This window comes from Ictidomys tridecemlineatus, chromosome 12 (assembly GCF_052094955.1).
Source record: "Ictidomys tridecemlineatus isolate mIctTri1 chromosome 12, mIctTri1.hap1, whole genome shotgun sequence".
Taxonomy (NCBI): domain Eukaryota; kingdom Metazoa; phylum Chordata; class Mammalia; order Rodentia; family Sciuridae; genus Ictidomys; species Ictidomys tridecemlineatus.
The window spans coordinates 29,869,793-29,881,537 of NC_135488.1; the positions used below are offsets into that span (position 1 = coordinate 29,869,793).

The window sequence follows — 11,745 nt, forward strand, 5'->3', positions numbered from 1 at the left end:
CAGAATAAGAGAAATCAGTGATGCTACACCAGTTCAAGACCAAAGGGTTCTGGAAACTCTTTGGAGAATCACTGGCAAAATCTACTTTGGATGAGTGAAATAGCTGCAGTCTGATGTCCTCAGGCAATTGCAACAGCTATCAATAATCCATTCAATAAGAATCAAGCTTGCATCTGCTACTACTTTCTTGTTTTTCCAATTTTTGTTCAATCCAAACCCTCAACCTATTGGACAGTGTTGCCCAAACTTAGGTGGCTCTCTGCTTTGGTTTGTTATTCTACATGCCAGTCATTCCTAGAAATATCCTCATTGACACACACAGAAGCCTCTTAATCTTAGGCATCTCTGAATCTAACCAAGTTGACAATTCAGATTAACTATTATACGTATTTTGTGAGTAGTATTAGCTCTGGAAAGAATAGATCAATTCACCACTAGGGCTAGGTAGATGCTGATTTGTGCTGTAAGCCTCTATCTCAGAAGCTTCCCGAGAATCTATTACTACAAGGGAGCCAATCCTCCACAGGTATCGTATACTTCACCACTCTTAAGTCTGCCCTTCCCATGCTCATTCCCTGAGTGTAATCAATCCTACCTGTTCAGTTTCCTGACAATCTTAGGCTGCTCATAGGACCCACCAGATTAAGGAAAAGCTAGTTGCACTCCATTTTGTATCTCTTACTCCATTTTTTATCCCCCTGCATACAATCTTCTCTTTACCTGTCTCAATCATGTTCTGCTAGGTATGTTATGCTCAAATTTGGGACCCTCAAAAGACCACTGGAGACCAAGATCAATATAAGCAGCAAAGAGGCGTTTATTGTGAGCTAGCTTGGTCCTCTGTGTGCACACAGCAACTGGTGACGCTGAGAGGCCCAGGCCCAGGGTTTGCAGCACTTTTATTCACTCTTGGGGAAGGCAGGGACTCCACATACATCATAGCATCTCTTAGCAAATCATCACACACTGCGGGAAAATCATAAAACAACTTTAAAACATGATTAGCACATTCACTGGAGGGAACAAATTGGGTAGGGGTGATTGGTTAGTACAAGACGGGGATTCCTTTGAACTGATTGGTTTAAGCCAAGAGAGGAGTACATGCTGAACTACATGGTTTTCCAACATGTTATCAACCACCATAAACTACGGGGAGGGTCATCTGGCATCCCAGGTATTTTCCCAGTCTCTTGCTGATTGATGGCTGCTAGGAGGTTGTTATGGGTCCCCACCTAGCCTGACAGAGTCAGGGACACCTGGCGCACCAAATCTCTCCTGTTATTTGTAGATAAACAACTCAGCAGGGTGAGTAAGTGCCTAGGAGTGCTCTGTGGGTCTTTCCAAGGACAAGGGTCATGCCCCCTTCCTTGGACAGGCTTTGCTCTGAGGTAGAAGCTGGCTTTTCAGGTACACCCTAAGCCACACAATATGCTCTTGCTGGGACAGTATGACAATGTTGTCTATAATCTTCCAGGTTCCCGCATATGTCTCCCTGCCTCAGCTTTTCACTTTCCAGTTGACAAACACAGAGCACTTTTTTTGGGGGGGGGGAAGGGGGACTGGGTACCAGGGATTAAACTCAGGAGTGCTTGACCACCAAGCCACATCCCCAGCCCTATTTTGTATTTTATTTAGAAACAGGGTCTCAGTGAATTGCTAAACACCTCGCCCTTACTGAGGCTGGCTTTGAACTCCAAAACTCCTTCTTCAGCCTCCTGAACAACTGGGATTACAGGCATGTGCCACCCCACTGGGCTCAAACACCAAGTTGCTGTGCAGGCTTGGTTTTCAGCTAAGTTTAGACTATTGTTCTGTTCTACCAGTTTTTCCATGCCAAAGTTAAGGATGATAAAATTATTTAACATTTTTTAGAAGACTGTGTAAGATTTATTGGGAGTAGGTGGGGGAAACACCATGAACTCCCTGTAATTTCTTCTAGGCCCTCCCTCCAATGTGTCCCCTAGCTCCCTCTCCTAGTTTATGACACATCTATGTTTGTGTTATTCCTTTGCTCTATGGTAAACTGGCACAGCTGCCACTTGTGCCACAACAAGCTTGATTCCAATGTGCTCTTGTTCTTGGATGCACCAGAATTTCTGAGTCTCTAAGCACCTCTGACTATCCAGTGTCAAACTTCAATGAATTCCCTCTTTCACCCATGTTGCTGTGAGGCAGTATTTCCACTGCTTGAATCTCAAGCCACAGCGCAACTGGAAAGTCAGCCTTTCTCTAATGCACTCTCTTGAATCTGCCTCATATAGCTGTCTTTGTGGGAGAATAAGTTTTCATTTTTCTGGAATAAATGTGAGACAGTGCAAATACTGAATGACATGTCAATGACAGGCTTAATATAAGAAACTGCCAAAATGTTTTCCAGAGTGAGTGTACAATGTTCATACTAAAAGCAACGTGTGAGTGAGCTAATTTCCCACATCCTCACCAATATTTGTCCTTGCAGTTTTAATTTGAAGATCCCAAAGATTACTTACTTACAAACTCTCTTTGATAAAATGTCTAATTATTTTGCAATTAGATTTTATTCTTTTTCCCTTCTTTGTTTTCAGAGCTATGTTTTCTACATGTTATTATATTGTTTATAATGTGATTTTCAAATATTTGATTTGCAGTCTGTAGTTGGATTTTTTATCTTCTTTGTGGAGTCCTTTCTGAAGTAATTTTTTTTATGTCAGGTTGAATTTATCAATATTTATTTTTTATAGATGGTGAACTTAGTGTCACCATCTATAAAAAAGAGAACCAACTTATTCAGGACCTTGAAGTAAAACTAATGAGTTTAGACTTGGAAATATTAAGTAGATAAAAGAAGAATAGGAGTTTGTTTTCTTTACTTTAGAGCTTTTGAAATTTATTTTGTATCACATACACACAAACTTTTTTTAACTGAAAATTTACATGAGACTGCACTATAATAAACAGATAAAAGTAAGATGCTGATTAAAGTAGAAACAAGGCTCAAGCTCCTGTGTTTTTGAGCTTTTTCTTGTTTCTCTGCTACACCTGATGCTGGAATTTCTCCAGAGAAACATCTTCTTAAGATGCAAAAATATCCTACTTCACATCATAAGCCACTTCAGAATCTGGGTTCCTAATCCAGAGTATTCAATTACTATTTTGTTTTCTAGGTTTTTACTTTTATAAGAAATATTTAAAAGATACATCAGTAAACTGATATCAGAAAAAAGTTAAGGAAAATATAATTCTTTAGCTTTTTTTTTTTTTAGCAGATTATGTAAGAGTTATTGGGAGTAGGTTGGGAAACACCATTAACTCCCTGTAATTCTTCCAGTCCCTCCCTCCCGTGTGTCTCCTAGCTCCCTCTCCTGGTTTATATCACATCATTTTGACACATCTATGTAGTTATAAAAGATCTATGTGACACCCCTTCAAATTCTATGCTTTGGGGGAGAAAAAAACTAATCCTTTTAATTTATCTAGCACTGGAGCTGGTGATTGAAATGGATAAATATTTAATAAATAAATAATATTAGTAAAATATGTACTTTAAGATCTGAGGTTTTCAGTGAATTAGTAAATTTCTTTAAAGTCTCTGATACCTAAAAGGTACTTTACTCTTTGCTAAAAATATTCTTTGCCTGAATATACATCATAAGATATGAGGTTATTTTACAATGCTTTTGGAATAGGACTTGTGACACCTTGGACAAGACCAATAAAGCTGGAAGGCAGCAAAAGAGTTTTCAGCAAAATCCTTTAGAGCTCTCTGCATCTCTCAGTTTGTATTTGATACCTAGAGAATTACTATATTTGCTTGGCCCTTGCCCTTTTTTTCATAACTTGGGTTCCTCTTTGCAATGATTTTCAGGAATTCCCCATGAGACTGACCACAAATGACTACTTTGGCAACCAAGAGTTGCTCTCTGGGTGACAGTTTAGTTAAAGTCAGCTGCTGAGGCCCAGCCCCCATGGGGGTGGCGGGGCACGGAGTGAGGGTCCATGGGGTCCTGAAAGAGGAGTGGCATCAGAAGAGTTGGGATGACAGGTTGCAAGTTAGAAACCTCCAGAAGACATCTCTCTGCCCCTAGAGGGACTTTTATTTTATACCTTTTTTACAGGTGTTTTTTCAAGTAGCTAATGGATTGCTTCAAAGCCCGAAACTTTTTTGATTTACATAATTTTCAAGAATTACAATCTTTTCTGACATACATTGATTACCTAAGATATTGAGTACATTGTTCAAAATATTTTTCTGTAACCTTATACAATCATGTTTAAGCTTTTACATTTTTGTGTAAATCACTAGGTGCTAAGTGATGCAACTAGATTACTTGACTACTGACCTATTATTATTCACTTCTAACTTTAAAGCATACCAGGTTTCATTAACCTTTAACTTTAAATCATACTATGATTATTGGTAAGCTTTCTTACTTCTAAACTAAAATCCCAGTAAAACACACTTAAAGTAGTGAAAGTCTATTGTTTAAAAGCCTACTATTCTGAAATGCCTCTAAAATATATCTATGTTAGTTTTACATTATCCTATTTTTAATTTCCAAAGTAATTTTCTTTTTTCATATTTAACTGCTTTCTTAAAGAACTACTTTGATCCAATTCTTATGTCTTTGTAACCTTTAACTAAAGGGTGGGCTTTACACCTCAACTCATTTGTCATTTATATTAACTACGTGTTTTCCATTTTCATCAGAAGTTTCTGCATAAAGCAAAGGAGGGTCTATTGGTTGGGGAACGTATTTTTATTAGTCTCTTGTCCTTGAGGGGATACTACAAGCTACATATGGTGGTCCTTGTACTGTTGGCACAGCAATTGTTTCTCTGTAGCTGGGCTATTGTATTGTAAATTGAGGCTTTAGGATGGGATTGGGTGGCTTAGTGTAAATTGTTAACCATGGGATAAATATTTCTTGTTTAAACTTGAGGAATAACACCATTGTTTGTATCCTGAGAGACACTGAAAGGCACCTCAAGACATGTCTCAATTGCATCCTTAGTCTCATTCTGGGAATTTTCCTATAATCTCAGACAATACAAACTTTTATTATTGATTGGCATGTGCCCTGTTATCCATATCATGAGTATCATAAACAAAACACTTAACATTTTTAATGGTTCCTGTTTCCAGATGGTGTGGCCTTGCTGCAGCATCCCCCATGCTGTGACCCTGTCAGACATCAGGTGCAGAAACACTTTTACCAGTCAGCTCTCATATTACCCTGATTGATTTAACTCTTGTAGATTTTAAGCCAACTTGGAAGGCAGGGCAGCTAAATGGTTGCTTAAAACTTCAATTTATGGATACTTAATCAAATCTGGAAATAACACATGATGGGTAAAGTCTTATCTTTAATATGCCCTCCTCTTAAAGGCACTCAGTTTTTAAAAGTAACACAAAAGTAATCTGGGTTAATAGATGTTTTGATAAATAAGCATTGAACAGATAATTAATAAGGTCTGTTTAAAAATGTGTGAAATTATGAGCCCATCTTTGTCTAACTTGAATTAATAGTATTTTGACCAAAGTACGTTACAATTTTAGAAAACAAGAAGAAGGTTTGTATAGTTGTAAATATAGCAAATATTCATTTAATATCTGTTAGCTAAGCACTAATTCAGCCCCTACTGATGTCTGTAATGAAGATTCTATGCTCATGTTTTTTACATTCTAGATGAGCAGGATAGAAAATAAACCATAAAAAAAATTGAAGATGAAAATGTCAGATACAAAGAAAAATCAACATGTTATATATTAGCTGTTCAAACAGATAATAATTAAGACAGCAATTCAGTATAGGGAGATACCACTTTGGCCAAACTTAGCATCATTTGGAAAGAAAATATTAGAAAAGTGAAGTATTTTATCTGGGATTTTGAAAATGGAAAGTGAAACCTAACATAGCAGAGTTCTTCAGGTTGAGAGGTGCCTGAGTACTAGGTTCACATCACCATTCCTCCATATAAAAAATAATCTAGTGTTTAAACTGGTTGGAGTTGGGTTAATAGCAAGGGTGGTAAGGAAATGGAATCCTCTAAGAATTTTATAAGAATGAGACACATAATCTTCAGAAACAAAAAAAGTCATACAGCTTCAGAAATTCATAAGCCAGTTTAGGAAATGACAAGACCATGGGTTAGGAATTGAGAAGATGCCTGTTGAGATAAATAAATAGCAAATACTTAAGAACTGAAGAATTGATAGTATCTGTCCAACTCTAAATCCTAGACACCAGTAAAAATTACTTGATATTACATTTTTGTAGTGGGAAATAAAAACTTGATTATAAGATTATCAAAATTTTTCAAAATGCCAAGATAATTTTGTAACTCTTTAAAAAGTGTAGAATAAAATGTAATAATTACCTAGCTCTTTCAAAGTATATGTGAGAAAGGTTTCTACAATTTTCTTCAAATTTTTGCTAATGTTATCTCCTATAATCCCAATACATAAGAAAGTACAGGGCTCACACAGAAGTCAAAATGGATATATTTTGCCCAGTGTATGATATTTATTAGTGCAAAGAGGACATAAAATGTACTTTTGTATATTTCTAATTTCCCAGCATGCCCTGAAATTCACTCACAAATGATACTAGCATTTTATTTTTTGAAAAATCTCTTTAGTTTTACTTGGCAAATTAAGTTATTTTAAGTCATTACATGATATTGAAATATTTTTACTCAATATTGAAATATTTCTATTCAATATTAGAATTAATTAAGTGCATTCTAAAATCAGATTTTAGCTTTAATTTCTATGTGATTTTAATTACTTATAATTTTACAAAATATCATTTGACTTAATATTACTGTCATACTACATAGTATGAATAAAAATCCATAATCTTAGTCAGAAATTTTATCTTTTATAAAGACAATTCCAGTCTCATTTTCTTTTCTTTACCAAGGGTTAGATTTTCATTTGATAAAATAAGGTACTCCAAAAGGTACTGAAGCAATGTAAAAATTATTCAGACTTTATGAGCTTAACAAAACCCATGTTTTTTCAACCTGCTCTTAAATGTTAATATTTCATTGTTTTGTATTATTTTTTAATTATCAAATAAAATTCAGTGAAAAGTTTCTTACACTTTTTATTGAGTAGCATCTTAATAAATAATCTTAGGGTTCAAGTCAATAAACTAAAGGAATTCACACCAGGGTTTCAGGCTCTTTTTTCTTCATTACACTTCTGTAATTTTCAATGTAATATAAATTTTCTGGGGTTATTATTCAAATTGTGGATTCATTTACACATACTACTTTCAGATATCCTTAATTAATGTTAAACCAGGAAACTCCATTGAACCAACTCCTCAAGTGATCCTGAAGCCAAGACCATTTTGATAAACACCTTGTCAAGACTTCCTCTCTATAATCTGACATTAGGAGAAATTTCACTTGCTTTTTTGGCCCTGTGCAATTTAATTTACTGTAAATCAACATTGGCCAATTCTATAATTATTTCAAAATTTAAATCCAGAGTATTCTTCAGGAAAAAAAACATTTTTAAATAAAATAGGCTTAAAATTATTTCCTATGACTATAATAAATATATTCCTACTGATTTCAAAGCAAATAACATGAGGCTTAGTAATGACCAGTCAGGGTGCCTTTTGTATAATGTTAAGCCAATATATAGCACAGATATTTACCACATTGTTAATAAATCATTTTGGCCACATTTCAACCTTGAAAAACCACCACTCATCTCTGAATCATGCTGTGATGTCTTGTCTAATTAAATCAATTTAAAATATGCAAGTGGTTTTTACGGATGTTAGATTTGTGAGAAATGTAGCTTCTTGTGAGAAATATACATAATCTTCTATAGTTTAATATATATGATTTCTAATCTTCCAAATAAAACATCATGTGAAAAAGCAAACTTACCTCTGAAAGACATGGCAATAGACAGAATTCATATATTTTTAAGAATGCTCTCAAATCCTGGATATCTAGCTTTAGGTAGTATGCCTTCTATTTTTTGCATGGCTTATTTTTAGTAACTCCTGCCCTACTTACCATTTTGAATGAATGCACAGATGCTTCTGGCTCCTGTTTAGGGTACTGGTGTCATGTTGGAGCCCAGGCACACTTCTCAGTAGTGGAACACCCATTTTTGCTCTGCTAGCCCTGTTCTAGGACACCCTATTCTTCACACCACTCAGATGCTATGAGAAGTTTGATTCCTGGTAATGATTTTCTATAATCATGATAATACTTCTTCAGCTCAGTTTTGTTGTCTCCCAGGATACTAAGCATGGTGCATAGTCTCTCATAATATGATTTTCAGAAGTCCTAGATGACAGAGAGAATAGAATTATATGTTGTAATGGGTTCATAGAGTAAAGACATTCTCATTAAGCATCAATTCATATGGTTTAAAATTCTGCCAAGCTGGGAATTCTGCCATGTCTTTTTGTGTGGTTGAGGAATTCACAAATATATTTATACCAAATTTGGCAGTCAGTCTGACCATTACATTGCCTGTACTTACAGCAGGATCTGGCAGAGGCAGACACTCCATAAATATGTAAGAAGTAATTTAAATATTCATTGATTTCAAGAATCTATTATTATAGACTCTGGAAGAAAAGCAATAGAATTAGAATGTACAGAAGAGTTGAAAATCTACCAACAAGCTAAATCTAGATCTAGTGCTTCAACAAATATTTGTGACACTTGAGATTTGATTACTAAATTTTTGAAGTACAAAGTGAGTATTATTTGGGCTCAAAAAGATAAACTGGTATATTAAATTGACAGATTTCCTTGATGGCACGCCAGAAAAATAAACAACTCACTCTGCCTATTTTCCCTAGGAATTTAAAAACTCCTTGGTGGTAAATAAAATATAACAATTTTCTTGGTAATTCACATAGATTTTTCTGCATAAAATTACAAATGTATATTCTGATACATATCAGAAGAGATGGAGTCTGTGTTGGAAAATGATGATTCTAAAAGATGTACTGAAGGCCTCTTAATTGAAAGCTTAAAATTTAACTTGTGAAGCATTCAGGGCCAGATAATGCAAAGCTCATAAATAGCCCAAAAAACCCAGGTTACTTCACATGTCTCTAAGTGCAGGTGTTTGATGTCATACACAAACACACACACACACACACACACACACACACACACACACACACACAGACGCATGGCGGATTTGATGTATCAAAACTAAGAAAATAACACCATAAGTAAGAAAATAAGATTTTATTCCTTCTTCATCACTTTGTTACTTCTTGCAACAAAAAGGAAATAGAAAATGTTAGAGAATAAAAAGGTTACACAAGTGCCTAATGTTTACCTAATTGGCAAAGAACAACATAGCATTGGAGAGGAGAAACCTCTGCAGTCAAATGTTACACAACCAGAGACCTCTGGGCAATGTTTTTTTGTGAGATGAATATATACATACTCATACCCTACCTTCTCACAAACACAAAATTACACCCTGCAAAGAGCCAACATATCAGACCGATGTGAAACCAAGATTTATTGGCAGTTAAAAAAGGATTCAAGAAAAGATCAGAGTAACATCCACTGAAAGAATATCTTTTAGGTTCTGACTTAATCAGACACTAAATCCACAGTTCTTCTTTTGTGCTTGAAATGTGTTGGATTTAAATCACAAGCATTTAACCCATATTTTAAAAATTAATTTTCTGGATACTGTAATAATTAGAGGAGCTAATAGAGTGAGAATTTTTATTTCATTCTTTTTTTTCTTTCCTCCAGTTTATTTATTTATTTATTTAGAACCCAGAGGCCTTTGCTTTACCACTGAGCTACATCCTCAGACCACTTTATTTTTTATTTTAAAAAGGGTCTCACTAAGTTGCCTTTGAGCCTTCTTATGTTGCTGAGGGTGACCTCAAACTTGTGATCTTCCTGATTCTGAGCCACTGAGATTAGAGGTATGGGCTACTACACCCAGCTGAGAATTTTTGTAAACATCAAACTCTATCATGGGAAGAAGAAGATGAAGGAAAGAACCTGAAAGGGGGAGGAATATACCAAGCACATTTTGCTTTATTCACCTGTTGACAAAGAAACATTTCTCATTGGCTGGCGGTCTGTAAGATCTATGTAAACAGTAGACTATCTTAGAAATATTGATTAGTGGACAATTATTTTAAAGCCCATACAGTAAGCAAAACACTGAAGTATTTAAAATAACAATATTTAAAATAACAATATTACTGATGATGATGATGATGATGATGATGATAATTAAAAATTTGAAAAAGGAGAAATTTTCAGTAGGTTTTGATTATACAAATAAACAAAGACAAAAAAAATCTCAGTTCTAGGTTGTGTTCCATAAAACCCAACTAAGTCAAATTTAAATACCGTTTTTTTTAAAGAAAATTAAAACATATTACAATGGCATGAAAATTTTTTGTACAAATAGCTATTGTGAGAGGAGTACCTAAGCAAAAATTTTATTTTTAAGTTCAGTCAAAACTAAGGTATAGGGATGGATATATTCCATAATCCAGGAGACGTCATAAAGCTTTATTTTATATTTATAAGGATTTAATTTTCTATCAGTCAGTAACAACAGGTTCTTAGGAAAAATATAATTCCAAGGTGAAAAATAAATTCACTCTATTTTCTTACAATTCTAAAGTCAATTTTTTCTTATTGTGTATCCTCCTATGGAAAACAAGTCATTATCATCTACTTAGTTTATTATGTCTGAATTTAATTGTGTGTCAAAATGTACACATATTAAGTTGGAAGAGATTTTAGAATTATTCTGTCCCAATGATTCCTCAGACCATTTAAAGTCTTTCAGATCAGAGAACAGGAGAAACACAATAAGGCTCAGACTTTCATACCAAAATTCTCAGTGAGTACAGAGTACAAAGGTCTTCTCCAATGATACAATCTCCATTATTGCCTATCGTGCTTCTACAGTAATGCTGTACCTCTATTATCCAATTTCAGAATCATCTAAGCAACTACTTACAAAGATACTTAACAAGTTCTTTCCAGTTGCTAATAATCCTTTTCATGGAACTGCTTCTTTCCACCATCATAAAGTTCCCATACTTGCCACTCCATTCTAGTTCACTTTAAAGTAATTTATCACTTTCCTATACTTAATGTTCCTTCAATCTATTTGGTAGTTCCACTGTAGAGTAATCGAAAATATTTTTCAATACATTTATTTTATTTACTTATTTTTATGTGGTGCTGAGGATCAAACCCAGGGCCTCGCATTTGCTAGGCAAGCGCTCTACTGCTAAGCCACAACCCCAGCCCAGTAATCTAAAATACTATAGAAATATAATGTGTTGGGGATAGGTGTTCAATGTTTCAGTCAATTTTAGGGTGACTTGATTCTTTGAATATCTATGTCTATTTATATATCTTTTACATATTACATATCTATCTCAATCTTTAATCTATATTTAATAAAAATTTGAATATTTTTGCCAGATTATATTAGACTTCAAAAAAAATTTTCAAAGAATCCATACAAACCTCAACAATTCATCAGGGGTGCACAATGTTTAGGTAGTTTAATATCTAGGAGAAAAGAAAATAATAAAATATTGTTTTTACTTATCTATAAAAACAAAAACTATAGTTTATTTAAAAAAGACATCAGCATGATCCATGTAAATAAAATGTAAATTTTCACTGAGTACTGTTTGTTAATTCTTAGTGCTAGTGATGTTCTAAACACTCATCAAAGATTCAATATTGAACAAAGGAAACCATTGGACCAAC

The 11,745-nt window shown here is 34.4% G+C and overlaps 1 long non-coding RNA gene across 1 annotated transcript; it reads right to left on the bottom strand.

Annotated features, from left to right (window-relative positions):
- Positions 1–793: 793 nt before the first annotated feature.
- Positions 794–7,993, bottom strand: LOC144369574 (uncharacterized). Its single transcript, XR_013429359.1, has 2 exons — positions 7,888–7,993; positions 794–966 (listed from the first exon to the last, which is right to left on the bottom strand). It is a non-coding gene; the product is annotated as an uncharacterized LOC144369574 (long non-coding RNA).
- Positions 7,994–11,745: the final 3,752 nt, after the last annotated feature.